At 46.7% G+C, this 16,142-nt stretch overlaps 1 pseudogene; it reads left to right on the forward strand.

Moving 5' to 3' along the window:
* Nucleotides 1–3,520: 3,520 nt before the first annotated feature.
* Nucleotides 3,521–13,974, forward strand: LOC102568406 (monoacylglycerol/Diacylglycerol O-acyltransferase-like; annotated as a pseudogene).
* The last annotated feature ends 2,168 nt before the right edge of the window (nucleotides 13,975–16,142 follow it).

Raw genomic sequence — 16,142 nt, forward strand, 5'->3', positions numbered from 1 at the left:
CCTGCGCTGGTGCACAAGGGCCAGGCCTGGCAGGGTGGCAGGAGTGTGGGGCCAGGCTGCCAGGGACTTGATGGATCTGGGCTGTGCTCCTCCAGCAGGGAGAGGAGAGAGACAGCCTGGCTCCATAGACCCCTGCCCCATGCTTCTGCTGCCTCACCTTGGATCCTGCCTGCACTGGCCCCGATGCACCGGCGTGGGCCCTGTGCTCCTGCTTGGCTGTTGCTGTGCTCTGCATGCCCACTTGCTGCTCCTTCCTCTGCCTGCCACAGCCATTTTCCTGCTTCATCCGCTGGCTGCTTGGTACCATGTGGTTCCCAGCTGCAGTGCCAGAAGCGCAGGAGCAGCTGGGACAGCAGGAGAAGGGCAGCAGTGGCAGATTGGGGGGGGGGGAGCAAGTGGCTGTGAGCAGCAGCATGGGGCTTGCACCAGTGCCCTGAGGCCAGGAATGGCAGGATTGCAGAGCCTGGGCTTGCAGGAGCAGTGGCGAGGGCTCTGCCTGCTGCAGTGGGGGCTGGAGGGGGGTAGGCTGTGGGCAAACCCTCCCCCTCCACAAGTCATAACCCTTCCCCACACACTCACAGTCCCACACAAAACCCATACCCGCCCACACCTATCTATTCCCCCCACAAATCCCACATGCCTGCAAACCTACATCTACCCTCCCACCCACATCCTCCTACAATATACAAGAATAAGACTTCATTTTAGGTTATTATACTATCATCTCTATGTATGCTACACAGACACAAATCAGGACAGAAATATTTTTTTTAAATAAAATTAATGAATGTTGTAGTATGTTTGTGTTTTGTTTTTTTTTTAGAATATAATCTGGTATTTTTCTGGTTCAGAGATGGCAAAACCCCTTGCTGAAAGGAATAATTCTAGGGGCAAGGGGAAGGACTTCTGGTGGCAAAGTGTAACAGGGGGCCTACTCTGGGCTGATTTCACTGTGGCCTGCCTACCTGTTTCTGGGCTAATTGCCCGCTTTCTTGCCTGCCATGCCATGTTGGTAATTAGTTAATTGACGTAAATTAAGTGGGAGGCTACCCATTTTCTGCCCCGATGCCAGGGGGCATTATCTGCGGCTGCATTCCTCCCCTACGCTGCAGCCCAAGCATTGCAGATGGCATCCAGATGTTATCCACATGACCAGCCCCACTCTGGGCCCCAAAATCCTCCAGTCAGGACCCCTCCAAGATCCCTCTCCTCAGGTGGCCTACTCCGCCTTCATTCAGGGCTGCCTAGCTCCCTGATCTGTTCCCCCTTACGGGTGTGGTCCCCCCAGCACCTTTGGGCATACTGGCCCTGGCCCACCTCCAGGCCAGTCGGAACCCCAGGCCCTCAGCTCTGGCCATCCCTTGCAGGGTGCCCCTGGCCCTTTGACCCTTCCGGTCCTGGCCCCAGCATTGACCAGTCAGGGGAAATCCAGTCAGGCTTACGAGTCTATCACCCTCCCTCTCTTGGGTCCACCTTCCTGACTCTTCTATGGGGTAACCCACACAGTTATGGGAGCTGGGGTTAAGGCACCCTGACCCGCCTTTCACCGGGGTGGTAACTGGCCTGGCATTTCCTGGGGAGCCCCACCAGGCCACCCACTCCCAGCAGGGTGCAATTTTAGGTCAAACCCAGGACCAGAAGCCTCCTGGCCATCCCCTACAACTCCTCCCTTACCTCCAGATGATATCTGTAGCCAGGCAATATTGCTGCCTACTCTCCCAGCAGCAAAATGCCCTGTTTATATGAGAAGCCCTGTATCTAAAATGGCTGCCCCAATCAGGTACCCATCAGCTGCTGTCTTCTGGCCCTTAAAGTGGCAGGCACAAACAGTGCCCTGCCACACAAAGGTCAGGGACTAGGGGGAGGGACTTCCAGTCCCAATATGGTGACCAGGGGCCGGGGCACCTGCCAAGGGGCAGGACTACCCACATGGCTCTCAATGGCTTGCCAAAACTCAGTAAGTAAGTGGCCCTTTGCCTGACATAATTGCCCACCCCTGTTTTAATGGCTTCCAAGTAATCTTGATCCAAAACCTCTTGTCCCCATACATACCATGGAATGGAGGGGCTGTGGGCTCTTTTCACCTGCTGAAAATAGCTTCTTGCTCTGCTAGCAGTGGATGTGCCCAGATTACTCTTCTGGCTCCCCTGCTCTGTTGTTGCAGTCTGTACTCCAGCTCTCATTCCTCAATTCCCTGATGCCCAGCTGTGTGGAAGAGTCCTAGAACATGCATGGTGAATACTGGATAGGAACAGGCAGCTGCAGGCAAGTACTAACTGAAGAAAGATGGATAACAAAAGGTCTGACATTATGGTGCAGCAAAATTGAAAAATATAATTGTCTGTATCATAGCAGCTGCGAAGATACTCAAACCAGCCGAGCTTGGGTAATAGTTAGCCACTACAGCTTTACATTAGTTGTCTCATACTCTATACTGCAATTACCTTTGTTACTACCTCGGGGGGAGGGATTTTAAAAATATTTGTGGCTCTATGCTTATCCATACTCATTTAGCTTTATCCTTTTAACAAAGACCTCACATTAGACTTTACATTTAATGCTAATTATGTGGTATATCATAACACAGAATATGTATCTAAAGAAGAGTGTTTACTAATGTTGGTGGTGTTTTTTGTAGGTTTTTCCCCGCTTTTCTTAGCCTATAATGCTGCCGTGAGCAATGGACAGAGTTACATTTCTGTTTGTTTTCCTTCTTTACAGGAGAGGGTAGGAAGTACAGGATTCTCAGCGGAGATACCTATGACCTGTATAAGCACCTTGCACATATATTTGAAGAATGGAATTGTCACAGCCCAAGGGTGTGATTTTTGTTTGTGTGCGCTTCGGCACTGCTAAATTATTTCCCGCCACTCGTAGCTTTCTTTACAGGGTGCATTTCTAGGTTGCAAAAGAGAAATGCACGGTGCAAGGAGTTCCCGCCATTCGTATACAAATTTGTGTCCCACTGTTGGCCAGTTCTAAATTATTCCCACGTGGCGGCTAGCGATTGGCTAGCTAGCCGTATAAGAGGCTTGAGTGGTTTCCGCCCAAGTTGGAGGACTCCACGACTATCAGGAGGAGGAGAACTTCACGTCTCGTGAAGATCTCTAAGCGCTGCGGAGCCTATCGGACCCAGTGCGTGTACCTTAAGAAGGCTATAGAGGTCGATCAACCTCTAGCCTCTCCCCGTTGCCGAACGATCCCTCGACGAACCCCTTCCCTGCGCGCAAGTTCCACGAAGCCTAGCAAACTTCGTGTGAGTTTATCCAGAGCTCTATCCGAGTCCTTACGAGTTGAAACTGGGACTTAAGCGAAGCTTTTCCTGGAAGTCTTTCCAGCCTGCACCGCGACCATCTTCGGTGTAAGTAAACGATCTTAAACAACCGCTAAGCGTCCGTGCCTAATTCTCGTGCCGCCTGCCTTCCCCGACCCGGCGTGTCTGGGCTGCTGGCCACAGCCCGCTGCGCGAAACCCCCCCCCCCGAGGGCCTCGGACTGCTCCCAGCCAGCACAGGAATGTCATGGAGTACCTGGAGAAATAGTGTATTTCTGTGATCATCATATTCTTGGTGGTTACTGTAACCTTGCCTTTAATCTTTTATTTAGTGCCTGCCATAGTCTGTTTCTTTATCTGCCTTAGTGCTCTTTTCACTGTAATTTATCATAGGAATGTTAAGCTAAAGTCTCATGATTCTGAGAATTTCTGGGATGGTGCAAGAAAAACCTTGTCATACTTTTGGGATTTGTATGGAAGGATATGGAACGGTAAGAAAAACTTCCTTTGTTTGCAGCTCTAAATCTTTTAATTGGGGAAAACGCCTCCAAAAGTTAAACTTGGGCTTCTTCAACTCGTTCAGAAATCAGTATTCGTTTTGCTAGGGGCTGCATAGTATGAAGGAATCTCTGTCCCAAAGAGTTCAAATCTTATAAGAAACACCAGTGGAATGTACCTGGGAATGCAGAGCTGGGAGCACATTAATAATAAAATTAATGTTTTTATTTGTGGGTTATTTTTTTTCCAGAAAAAATGCTTGTTGTTTATTCCAGCAACAAGGGTGGGAGGTCATAGCACACTAAATTAAAATACAAAACCTACAAAAATCAATTTGTGGTCAAATCTGTTCCATTTTTATTTTTGGAAAAAATATTTTGGGATCATCTTTTTTTAAAAATTTCTTCAGAAATGTCTCTCTCGACCAACATTTTGACAATTTGAAAATTCCGTTATTTCATTCTGAATGTGATGACTTTAAATACCGAACTGGACCTTTCAGCATATTAATTAGATGTTTCAGCATTGGCTTTTATTTAGCAAAGAGTTCAATGACAGATTTTTCTGTTGTTGACTTCACTTTAAATCACCTTGTGCCCCTGAAAGCAAGGTTACATATAATCATTGTGAAAGTCACATTGAGACTCTCGTAGGGCACTAAGGTGTGCCTGTCTGTTTAAGGGCAGAAGCAGCTTAGACAGACAGCCCTGCAGGTTAGACATCTGCACAGTTGCAGGTTGCCTGAGCAGCTGGAAAATGAGGGAATTAGCTGGCACCTGCATGCGGTCAGCTGACTAGAAGAAGGCGGGGCCCTGGGCACATAGGAGCCCTAGGGCTGGGGCTGGCAGCGGTTAGTTCTCTGGCAGCTGGCAGGGGGAAGGAGCTCTGGCATGAAAGAGCTGCCCTGAGATGTTTGGTTGTCTGGTCTGCTGCCTGCAGGACTCCTATAGTTCCCAGAGCACAGAAAGTACGTTGGGCTGAATGGCACCCTAGACTGGGGAAAACTTTGACTTCTTGGAGAGGCAGACTGTGACTCGTCATTATTGTTATGTTATAGCCTAGGGGCTGATGTTTGCATTGCCATCTGCACCGGTGGTTTGAGATGAGGCTATAAGAGGAGGTGGAGGCCTCAGTGCCCAGAAGGGTGCAGCTGCAGAGGCCAGAGAGCCCAGTGATGAGAGAAGATGGATTAGAACTAGTGCCTTAAAGCTGGGCCCAACACAGGGGGTCTAGGCTAGAAGGCCTAGCTACATAAAAGGGGAGGAGACAGAGTAGGCTGAGACCCAAGAGAGGGAACAATATTCATACAACACCCATGAGGCATAGGGCATGGTATAGGGGAGGTTTGGAGTCAAGCAATTGGCCCATAAGGCTTAAGGTGTTCCATGAGGCACCAACTTGGAGTGATACCTGGCAAGGGGTCCTAGGACCTGTAGGGTTCAACAAGACTGTGGATGCACAGAAACTTGTAGGCAGCCTCCCTGCTTATTTTTACTAACAAGATGTGGCAGGTGAGACCGGAAGGCATCCTTGGGGCAGAGTTGGCATGCCCTAGGGGCATCATGGCCATCCCTGGGTACCCTCTGCCATGACAGATGCTCGCGTATTTGCTGCTATAAGTCCTTTGCTCCCTTGGTTGGTTTGTTTTTTGTGTTTTTTTCTTTTTCATGCTCTTTGTCAACAGTGCTATGTACTCTTCACTGCAGTAACACTATGAAGCATGTAAGCACAGCTTTGAAGTTTTATGACCATCTATCCTTTCAGTTAAATAATGCCAGTCTTCAACACCTTTCATCCATGCTGCATTAAATGTGAAAGACCTACAGTCAGTAAAGAGCCAACATGGCTTGTGGTATGCAGTGTCCAACTTGGATGAATGACAAAGCTATGTATGGCAGGGGTGTGAGAAAGTGGCCGTATTCAATTTGGATCCGGCCTGAATCAGGGACAGTGATTTGATTCGGATCACTGTCCCAATTCAATTCGGCCGAATCCAAATCTGAAGATTTGATGCTGATTTGGAGAATCAGTGATTTGGCCATAGACACAACTTTAAATGTTTTTTTTTTTTTCTTCTACATACCACAAGGTACCAGGGGAAGCTTGTGAACTCTGCAATGGTGGGGTGAATGGAGCGTCCCACAGGAGTGTGTATGTGTGGGGGGGCCCTTGTGTGCTTGGCGGCAGACTGCCCCCCTCCCCCCTGGCTTGGCAACCAGCCACGGAGGGGGAGACCCCAGGTGGCACCAGACCCAGGAGGCACCAGTTGCTGAGCTGGGCGGGTGGGGGTCCCCCACGTGCTCCCCGGTGGACCCAGAAGTGGACTGGAAGTGCTTCTGGTCCACTTCTTGGTCCGCTGCCAAGTGTGCTGGGGACCACCCCCTCATGCTCTCGTGGGACGCTTCATCCGCCTCACCATCTCAGCATTGACAAACCGCTTGGTACCTTGAGGTATGTAGAAAAACTTTTAAAGCTGTGCCTATGTCCGAATCATCGAATCTCTCCAAATCAATTTGGAGGGTTCCAATTCAATTCGGAGAGATTAAAGGGTCTCCTGATTCGATTTGGATTTGGAGATTCGGCAGCTGAATCTCCGCTGAATCAAATCAGCAACTGAAGCTTCACACAGCTTTAATGTATGGTATCTGATTACTCCAGCCTTTGTTCTCATGGTGTAATAGAACAACACTGCCTTGTTTTCATCTTGTGGAAATGGTCCCCTGGATTTGCATGAACTTTGTAAAATTGTCTTTCTTCATTATCTAATGGGGAAATGTCCTCAATCCATGGGATATATTTCTTTTCAACACCTTTAGAATACTTTCTCTGGGATTAATTAATCCATTGTTTATTTTGTTAATCTCATCCTCATTTGGTAATTCACCTCGAGTGTTTCTTTCTGCACTATTGGACTTCCTGCACTGTTTTACTCTCTGAGAACTGGTACTCCATATTATTATTTTGAACTTGGTTATTACTCTTTTTCAGTTACAATCACTGATGTCATCAACATATTAAAGAAAGGTGCTTATTTTCAGTAGTTTTGCAGACAGTTTCAAGTCTTCCTTTTTTCTTTTATTCTGCTTGTGTGCCACTTCTGTGTTTAGGAGGCATTCTCAAGAACATTGGGCACATCTACATATGTGCTTTTACTTTGCAGTAGACTAATTTACTGTGCAGTAAAGTGTCACTGTCTACACATGCACCACAATTACGATGTAGTAGATTAATTTACTCTGGTGTAGGATAGTCCCATCAGACACAAGTACTGTCTATCAGAGTAAATTACTGTGCTTAAACACCGTGTGTAGATGGTGACATCAAGATTAGTTTACTTTTGCTCAGATTGTATTGGAGTTTATTCAGTCACATTAATTGTATGAGTAGAAGTGCCCAGTGATTACAAGATTTAAACAAACCATTCCTATCGCCAACTTTTACTCACAGGGAGATAATGTACATATGACACACAGGCTGAGATGAACTCATCACTAAGCTTGAATTCAGATAAGTTGCTTCCTCACCATGTATGTGGTGCACTTGATTATGCCTGCTCTGAAAAATTAGTGCATGGAAGCATCTTTCTGTCAATTGGTAAGGGTGTTTGGCTCTCATATTGGGAGGAACAAAACCATCTTAAATCTTGGGACCCCAGTGAATTTTCAGTGAAACTATCAACAAGCCCAGGAAATAATATTTACCACCAAATATAAGCAGATCTAGGATTTTGAAAAGGGGTGTCTGTTGAAGGCAGGGATGGTGAAAGAGGGGCATAGAGCCCTCCTGCAGCACCCTGGGGAGAGCAGAGGGAGAGTGGAGGGCACATGATAGGAGAAGGCAGGGGGACAGTGAGTTATCTGTTGGGACCCCAGGCTTCTTGCACTCTGGCACCTGCAGTGTTGGCTGAGGGTGTTGCAGCTGGGGGACAAGCTGAGGGACACCAGCTGCAGCAGCCCTGTGGCACAAGTTCCCTGAGTGGGGGAGTCCAGGCCCAACATTGCGGTGTCCAGGAACAGTCCTGATGGGAAATGAAAGGGTGGGAAGCTTGGGATTGGGCTGACCCTGCACCACCCTTGCTTTCCTTGACTCAGGTCAGGCAGAGCCCTCAGCATCCTGGCTGTTTGACCTCTGCCACAGGTGTAGACAGCTATTTCTGTGCCTTGGATGGTGAATTGTGCTGAGCCCAGGAGAAGGGGGCAGGGAGGAAGAATCTTCCCAGCCTTGATCAGGACTCACCCAAGAGCTATTGGCTCCAGTCCTTCCTGCTGCCTCCTCCCAGCCCCATTAGAGGCAGGACCACACTTCTTACTCCAAATCCCCCTGCTGTGCTGCCAAACCACTACTGCATTAATCCGCTTGTTGCTACTGTTGGCCTATATACAGAACTGGGCTACTAAAACCTCAGTTTGGCAATGGCTGAAAGAGTGATAAGGTTTGTCATAGCCTGTATGTCTGCTATATTTAATGGAGTTATGTATTCTACATCTGTGGATACAAGAGATTATCATCTATAAAAGTTATTCTTAAAAGGAGAATTATGATAATGCTGAACAACACAAGTTGAAAGTGTTTCAAGCACTGGATGTGAGTGAAGTTGAATATGCTTGGGATATCAAGAAGGATGTCCCCTGCCACCCCTTTTTTTTTAGGTTGTGGGCCCCAGTGCAGTCACAGTGGCTGCACGGGCTATTGTTCTGCCTCTGTTTTACCCAGGACAGATCCCTGAAGTCTCCAAGATCCCTCCATCCTGAAAGTAACTACTTGGTCCTACTGTTTGCTTCCTGTCTTTTAAACCAGCTCTCAGTTCACAAAAGAACCTTCCCTCCAATCCTGTGGTGATGTGCTTTTTTTTGAAAACCCTTTGCTGAAGGGCCTTGTTGAAAGTTCAAATATATTCCATCAATTGGATTCTGCTTGTCCACATGCTTGTTGACACCTTCAAAGGATTCCAGCAGATTGGTAAGGCAGGATTTCCCTTTACAAAAACAATGCTAACTTTCCCAGCAGATCATATTTGTGCATGTGACTGCTGATTTTATTCTTTATTATAGCTCCTACCAACTTCCAAAGAATGGAAGTGAGACTCACTGGTCTGTAGTTTCTAGGATCACCTCTGCAGCCCTTTTTTGAAGATGGGTGTTATGTTGGCAACCCACCAGCTCTCTGGCACAGAGGCCATTTGTAGTGATAGATTATATACTATTGCCAACACTTCTACAGCTCCACCTCCTGAGTTCCTTCAGAACTGTCAGAATGCCATCTGGTTCTGGACTTTTTTTAATTGATTTTTATCAGTTCCCTCCTCTCTTCCCCTTCTCCCCATGCTAAAACTTCCTCTATTGTCACTTCAGTGTAGTTGAACTTCTCAGACCTTTGAGGAAGGATTGATGCTGTGTGAGAATTTCTTTAGTAAATACTGATGCAAATAATCTGCCTAGTTTCTCTGCTATGGCCTTACCATCCCTGATTGCACCTTTTGCACCCCAGTCATCTAATGGTCCCACCAATTCTCTAGGTAGCTTTCTGCTTCTGGATATTTATTATTGTTCATGATTAACTTAAGCATCTTTTGTTAGATGTTCCTCAAACTTTTTTGCCTGCCTTATTTTACTTATACCCTTGATCTGCTGGAGTGTTTGGGCTTTCTGGTTTTCCTCATGTTCTGGTCCACATCCCTAATTTAGAGCAAGGAATTGAAGTGTTTTAATTAATATTCCAAATGAGTGTTCTGACATTGGGTTGCTGGTATTCTGGGTGAGTGAAGGTCTTTTCAGCCAAAAAAATATTCATCATGGACTCTGGAAATCTCTTTTGTCCAAACTGCAGAAACATAATTTACTTGCTAAAAGTCTTGTGATTTGACAGTCAATGTTTAAGGTGTCTAAATCAGTAGTGCCCAATGTTCTGGCCCCACAGGCCAGATGAATGATGAAAGGTTTGGACCACAGGCTGGATCCTGCATGGGGTTGATGCATGGGATCAGTCTGTAGGCCTGACTGCATGTACTGGATAATTGCAGAGAAACCTTGTGCACTGGGCTAACCACATGCTGCTGCAATCTGGCAACACTGTCTGGTCTGTGGGGCTTGCTGTTGGTCCAGAAATTTGGCAGCAGGGGATTGGCAGTTGACACTGCCACCTTTCCCTATCACCAGACTTTTAGACAACATGGCCTCACAGACCGGCAGATATGGCCCACAGGGCTGCAGTTGCACACCACTGGTCCAAATCACCTTGCGAGGCTCAGGAGAACAATTTCTAAATACCTTTAAAAATCTGGACCTTCATAAGAATTCAGGTAGCAAGTATTGAAAGTTCTTGAAATACCTGCTCAGTACTGCTTGCTCCTTACAGTCATGCTTCTATCTAGCAAACAGCTTATATTCAAATTCCAGATAATATTAACTTAATGTTAAAGTTAACAGTGTTGTATTTTGTACTCCAAACAGGTTATGAGCTTCATGGTGTGGAAAACATACCACAAGGACCAGGTGTTATTATTTATTACCATGGACCTGTTCCTCTAGACTACCTCTACTTTGCAGTTAGGCTTTTTCTCTCGACACGCAGAATGTGAGTATCTGTAACTGATCATTTTGTTTTTAAAATACCAGGTAAAATTATTTTTATTGTAAATGTGAAAGTATTTAACTAAATATGAAAATATTTTGTTTTAATGAAACATATCTTTAAGCTTTGAGACCTCTTGATTAGCATGGTCACATATCCCAAAACTGCAGTCTGAAAGTAAGCTCAGGTGGTGGGAATGTACCACATCTCAAATTTGCATACAGTGTGCACACAACACAAGTCTCTGTTCTCTTTTCTTTTCAGCTTCTACAACTTTTGGGGAGGTGTCATTATTACAAATCATGTAAGGGAGACTTTACTCAACTATTTGTGCACTAGAAAGGCTTTATGGGAACCTTAGGCCCCTTCTACACATTACACTTAAGGCATAACTAACCAGTTAATCATGCCTTAAGTTGTAACCCAGCTACACATCCACCCAATTAATGGACTGATAAAACAAGAAATAAGCTACACAATTATTCTATAAAAATGTGTAATAACTTTGTAGCTTGTTCTAATCATCCCATTAATTGACTGTGTGGCCAGGTGCTCCCCTGTGGCTGGGAGCCCCATCAACTGAAGAGCTCCCAGCCAAAGAGATGCACCAACTGTCTGCCAGCCTCACAACAGAAGATGCTTGCAGTGTCAGCAGCATTCCTGGTGCTGTCCCTGCAATGAGCTCTGTCAGCTGTGGAACTTGTGGCCATGGGAACCCAGGATCACGTGTAACATGGCAGGAAGCCCAATTGTGTGGCTCATGCATTAGATCCCATTCTGCCTTTACCTGCATGTGTAAAGGGGCTGTCACAGAGCACGGAGGTGCCCTGCTCCTAGAGAGAGGAAACTGCTAGGGAAAGAGCCCTAGCAATGAATAAGGAGCCCAGCTGTGGGTTGCCAGGGCAACCAGGAGGTCATCTGACTGAAAGGGGCAGGGCCTGGCTCCTATATAAAGCACAGACAGGAGGCCAGAGGCAGTTCCCTGCCAGCAGCCAGAGAGGCAGGAGCTCCCTAAGCCAGGATGCAGGAAGAAGCCTGACCGCAGGTACAGCTTAAGGCAGCTCTAAGATGCTTGAACAATGTTGTTATAGCCAGGTGGCTTATGTTTAGGTTATAGCCAAGAGGCTCGAGTTTCTGTTTAATTTTGTTGTTACACCGGTGGTTTGGGTGAGGCTATTAGGGGCGGAGGAGGCCTCATAGGGAACCCACAGTAGCGTGGGGACCCCAGCGCCAGTAAGGGCGCAGCGTATGGGGTACATAGACCTCAGCCATTTGAGAAGCCCCAGTGCGGGCGTGGCAAGTCCCAGAGAGGGGGGCACTATTGAGAAGCCCTAGGGTGAGTGTGGCGAGCCCCAGAGGAGGGGGCAACACTTGAGAAGGCCCAAAGAGGGGGGGCAGCATTACGGAGAAAGCCCCAGAGAAGGCGCAGTGACTGAGAAGTCCCAGTGTGGACGCGGAGGCCCCAGAGAGGGGGTAGCATGGTTGTTCACTGGAAGGAAGGCCCGGAGAGGATGAACAGGGGCCTGATTGTGATAAGGCTGAGACAACGGCCATTCCATTGGTGAGGTGTGGACTGCGGTGTAGGGGAGGAAACGGAGCCGCAGATAGCGCCCCCTGGCAGCAGGGCAGTACAAGGGCGGCCTCCTGCTAATTAACACTAATTAATTAACAGCAAGGCATGGCAGGCGAGAAGGCGGGTGGTTGCCCCAGGAGCAGGTGTGCGGGCCACATTTTAGCCCGGCCCCAAGCGGCCACCTGTCACAGGGGCCCTTAGTTTTCCATTTCCTGCCTTTTCCTTTTAACTACAAGAGCTAACTTGACCATGTTACAGAGCTTGTGTTTTTTCATTGTGTAAATTGAATATAAATACAATGTTTATTACATTAATCTTGTAAAGGAAAACCAGAATGGAAACTAATTTATATTAAAAGCAACTAGTTTTTGAGCTCATGAAAAGCACCACAACTTTTTTTGCATTTCCTGAAACTTTATTTTGATAATCCTAATCATATTTAAAACATCATGTTTGTTTTTTTTTTCCTTATTATTTAAAAGAAACCATAAAGAAGGAGAGGGAGGAATATATGCATGGCTCTGGATCAAGTGTGCTGTCAAAAGTGTATCACTTGTACAAGTTGGTTTTTTCCCTCCCCCTGCCCCCTCCCCATATATTTATTGGTAACATTATATAGCCATTCGACTTAAAGTTTTTAGTATACTGTATTTTTCTTTTGTATGAAAGCTGCACTCATGGCATGGTTTAAGTTCTATTTTTAATACTATATTTGTACATATTTCTTACAGGAGTTAAACTTTTATTAAAAACTATAAATGCTATACCAGGAACAAAGGAAGGATGTATACATGCACTGAAAAATGACCATTTGGTGGCTGTCTCGCCAGGTGGAGTTCAAGAAGCACTCTTTAATGATGACCATTACAAACTTGTATGGGGTCATCGTACAGGCCACCTGGTCATAGAAGGCCACTCAGGTGGCTATAAATGCAAAAGTGGTGAGTAACATGTCTGTAAGAAGCATAAATCATTTTGGTGGATCTAAGGCTACTGCCAGACAAACCTAGTTGCAGCAAGGTAAAGGGGGTTTGGCTACTATGCATCACCTTTAAACAGGACCTGTCTTAGAGGGCAGCTGTGGGGTCCCCTACTAATCCTGTCCCACCCCAGTCTTGTCTCTCAAGGTACCACCTAATCCTTTCCTGCCATGCCTTTGTTATTGTGAACTCTAGGAGGCAGTCTCCAGAGAACCAGAATATGGCTTTGGGTGCCCTGCTTTGCTCTGTTAAGCCTGTCAGGCTGTACTTCTGTAAATACAGTCTCTTCAGCACCCTCCCCAGGGTGTACCTCTGTGGCCTTCAGCCTCTTTTAGAGCCATGGCCATGCCTCATATGCAGTGCAGGGAGCTCCTTCACCTAGCATTCTGGGGCTTCCTTCCAGGAGCCAGGATTATATGGCCCTGTGCTCCACCCGCTTTTGATCACCTAACAGGGCCACCCTCAGGAGTTTCCCGTTTTCTTTTCTCCCCAGTTAGCCAGCTTATTGCTTTGGCCTGCATCTGCCACCTGCCTCTTTTGCTAAAAGGCTTACAGCTTTGCAGCTAGTCTTCCTAAAAGCTGTATCCCATAACCTGCCCCCTGTTGCACTGCACCTACTCCTAGTAACAAGGTTAAGAGTCCTATATTACACAGCTGTTCTCTAATAAATGCTCCTGTGCATATGCTTAAGCTGACAGGATGAGAACTAAACCATATTCCCTCTAAGTGTCATCAGCTAACACAGCTGTCCCTTTGACATAATCTGTTGTGTGTCTTGTCATTTTAGACAGATTATGGCCAAACAGGGCTCCTTTATATTTCCACATTCCTTCTTTTCTTACTCTTCTCCTCATCTCTGTGGTCTGCAGTCTTGGCTTTCTCTTGGTGTTCACAAACAACCTGATTTTTTGACTCCAGAACTCTGGTACTCTGTGACCTGGACTCTGCCTCTAGAATTTGCCCCTGGAATAGATAATTTGGCTTCTACCTCTTGTCTCTAGCTCTGTCCTGGTAGCCTACCCACTAGACCAGACCAGCAACACCCCAGTCCTTACAGTGGAATACTTTGAGAATGAGTGAGTATATGGTCAGGGCATCTCTGTGGATGTATTCAATCTTGGTGCCACTGGAGATTCCCCTGGCCCACTTAATATCCATACAATTTATAGATTTCATAGAAGGTATAGGAAGGTACCTTGGAAGATCATCGAGTCTAGCCCCCAGCCCCAGGGGCAGCAAGTCAGTTGGGGTCACGGGATCCCAGCAAGATAAACATCCAAATTTCTCTTGAAGGAGTTCAAAGTAGGTGCTTGAACCAGCTCTGATGGCAGGCTATTCCAGACCTTGGGGGCCTGGACAGTAAAGAAGTTTTTCCTTATATCTAGCCTGAAATGGTTTTGGAGGAGTTTATAACCATTCGACCTTGTCATCTCTTGGGGCGCTCTGTTGAACAAATGTTCCCCCAGATCCTGGGGAACACCCCTTATAAACTTATAGGTGGCCATCAGATTGCCCCTGAGCCTGCGCTTTTCCAGGTTGAAGAGTCCCATAGTTCTCAGCTTCTCATCATAAGGTCTGTTTTTCCTGACCTCTGATCAGGCTCTTCTCTAGATTCTCTCAAGCTTCTCCACATCCTTTCTAAATTGTGGAGTCCTAAACTAGATGCAGTACTCCGGCTGCGGCCTCCCCAAAGCCAAGTACAATGGGAGAATGATGTCCTGGGATTTGCTCGAGAAGCATCTATGGATGCGAGCCAGCATTTTGTTCATTTTACTAGCAGCAGCATCACATTGAAGGCTCATGTTCACCTTGTGGTCAATCATGAGTGCTAGCCAGCGTAGCACTGCTAAGCCTATAAGGATGCTGTAGGTTTTTCCTCCCAAGGTGGAGAACCTTGCATTTTTCGGTGTTAAACACCATCAGGTTCTCATCCACTCATTTCCTGAGCCTGTCAAAGTCAGTCTGGATCACCCTCCTGTCTTCAGGTGTGGATGCTTTACCCCAGAGTTTGGTATCATTGGCAAACTTGGCCAGTCCACTTCTGATACTTATGTCTACATCATTTAATGAAGATGTTGAACAAAATAGGTCCAAGGACAGAGCCTTGAGGGATCCCACTGGTCACAGGGCACCAAGATGATTGACTTCCATCAACCACCACCCTCTGGGTCCTACTGTGGAGCCAGTTGACCAGCCAGCGCATCGTGGTGGACCCGAGGCTGCAGTTAGCCAGTTTTGCCATGAGGTGATCATGGGATACCAGATCGAAGGCTTTTTTTGAAGTCAAGATATATGACACCAATCTCCTCTCCCTTGTCCAGGTGATAGGTCACCTGGTCGTAAAAGGAAATGAGATTGGTCAAGCATGACCTACCTGCAACAAACCTGTTTTGGCTATTCCTCAGGATGTTGCCATCAGCCAGTCCATTAAGAATGGCCTCTTTGATAATCTTTTCTAAGACCTTCCCCAGGATAGAGGTCAGGTTGATGGGCCTGTAGTTTGCCGGATCCACTTTCCTCCCTTTCTTGAAGATAAGCACCACATTGGCCTTCTTCCAATCATCGGGCACTTCCCCAAAGCAAGTCTTTCAAAAGATTATTAAAGATTGTATTTGTATGAGGCCAGTGGGAAAAAATAATGCTGCAGAGCAACCAGCATGGATTCGTAGCAGGCAGATCATGCCTGACTAATCTAGTTTCATTTTATGACCAGGTCACAAGATGCTTAGGCACAGGAGTAGAGGTGGATGTCATTTTCTTATATTTTAGGAAGGCCTTCAATACCATATCTCATCCCATTCTCATAAATAAATTAAGAGGCTGTGACTTGGATGCTTAGACGGTCCAGTGGGTGGCAAATTGTCTTGGGGGTCGCACTCAGAGTAGTAGTAGATAGGTCAGTATTGATTTGGAAAGATGTGGGTAGTGGGGTTCCGCAGGTCTCGGTCCTCGGACCTATACTCCTCAATGTCTTCATCAGTGACTTGGATGTGGGTGTGAAGTGCACTCTGTCCAAGTTTGTGGATGATATTAAATTATGGGGAGAAGTGAACACTCCAGAGGGTAGGGAACATTACGGGCAGACCTGGACAGGTTGGATAAGTGGGCAGAACACAATAGGGTGCAGCAGAACAAGAACAAATGCAGAGTGCTGCACCGAGGGTGTAAAAATATCCAGCACACCTACTGGCTGGGGAATGATCCTTTCAGCAGCATAGAAGCAGAAAGGGATCTTGGAGTCATAGCGC

This window comes from Alligator mississippiensis, chromosome 3 (assembly GCF_030867095.1).
Source record: "Alligator mississippiensis isolate rAllMis1 chromosome 3, rAllMis1, whole genome shotgun sequence".
Classification (NCBI taxonomy): domain Eukaryota; kingdom Metazoa; phylum Chordata; order Crocodylia; family Alligatoridae; genus Alligator; species Alligator mississippiensis.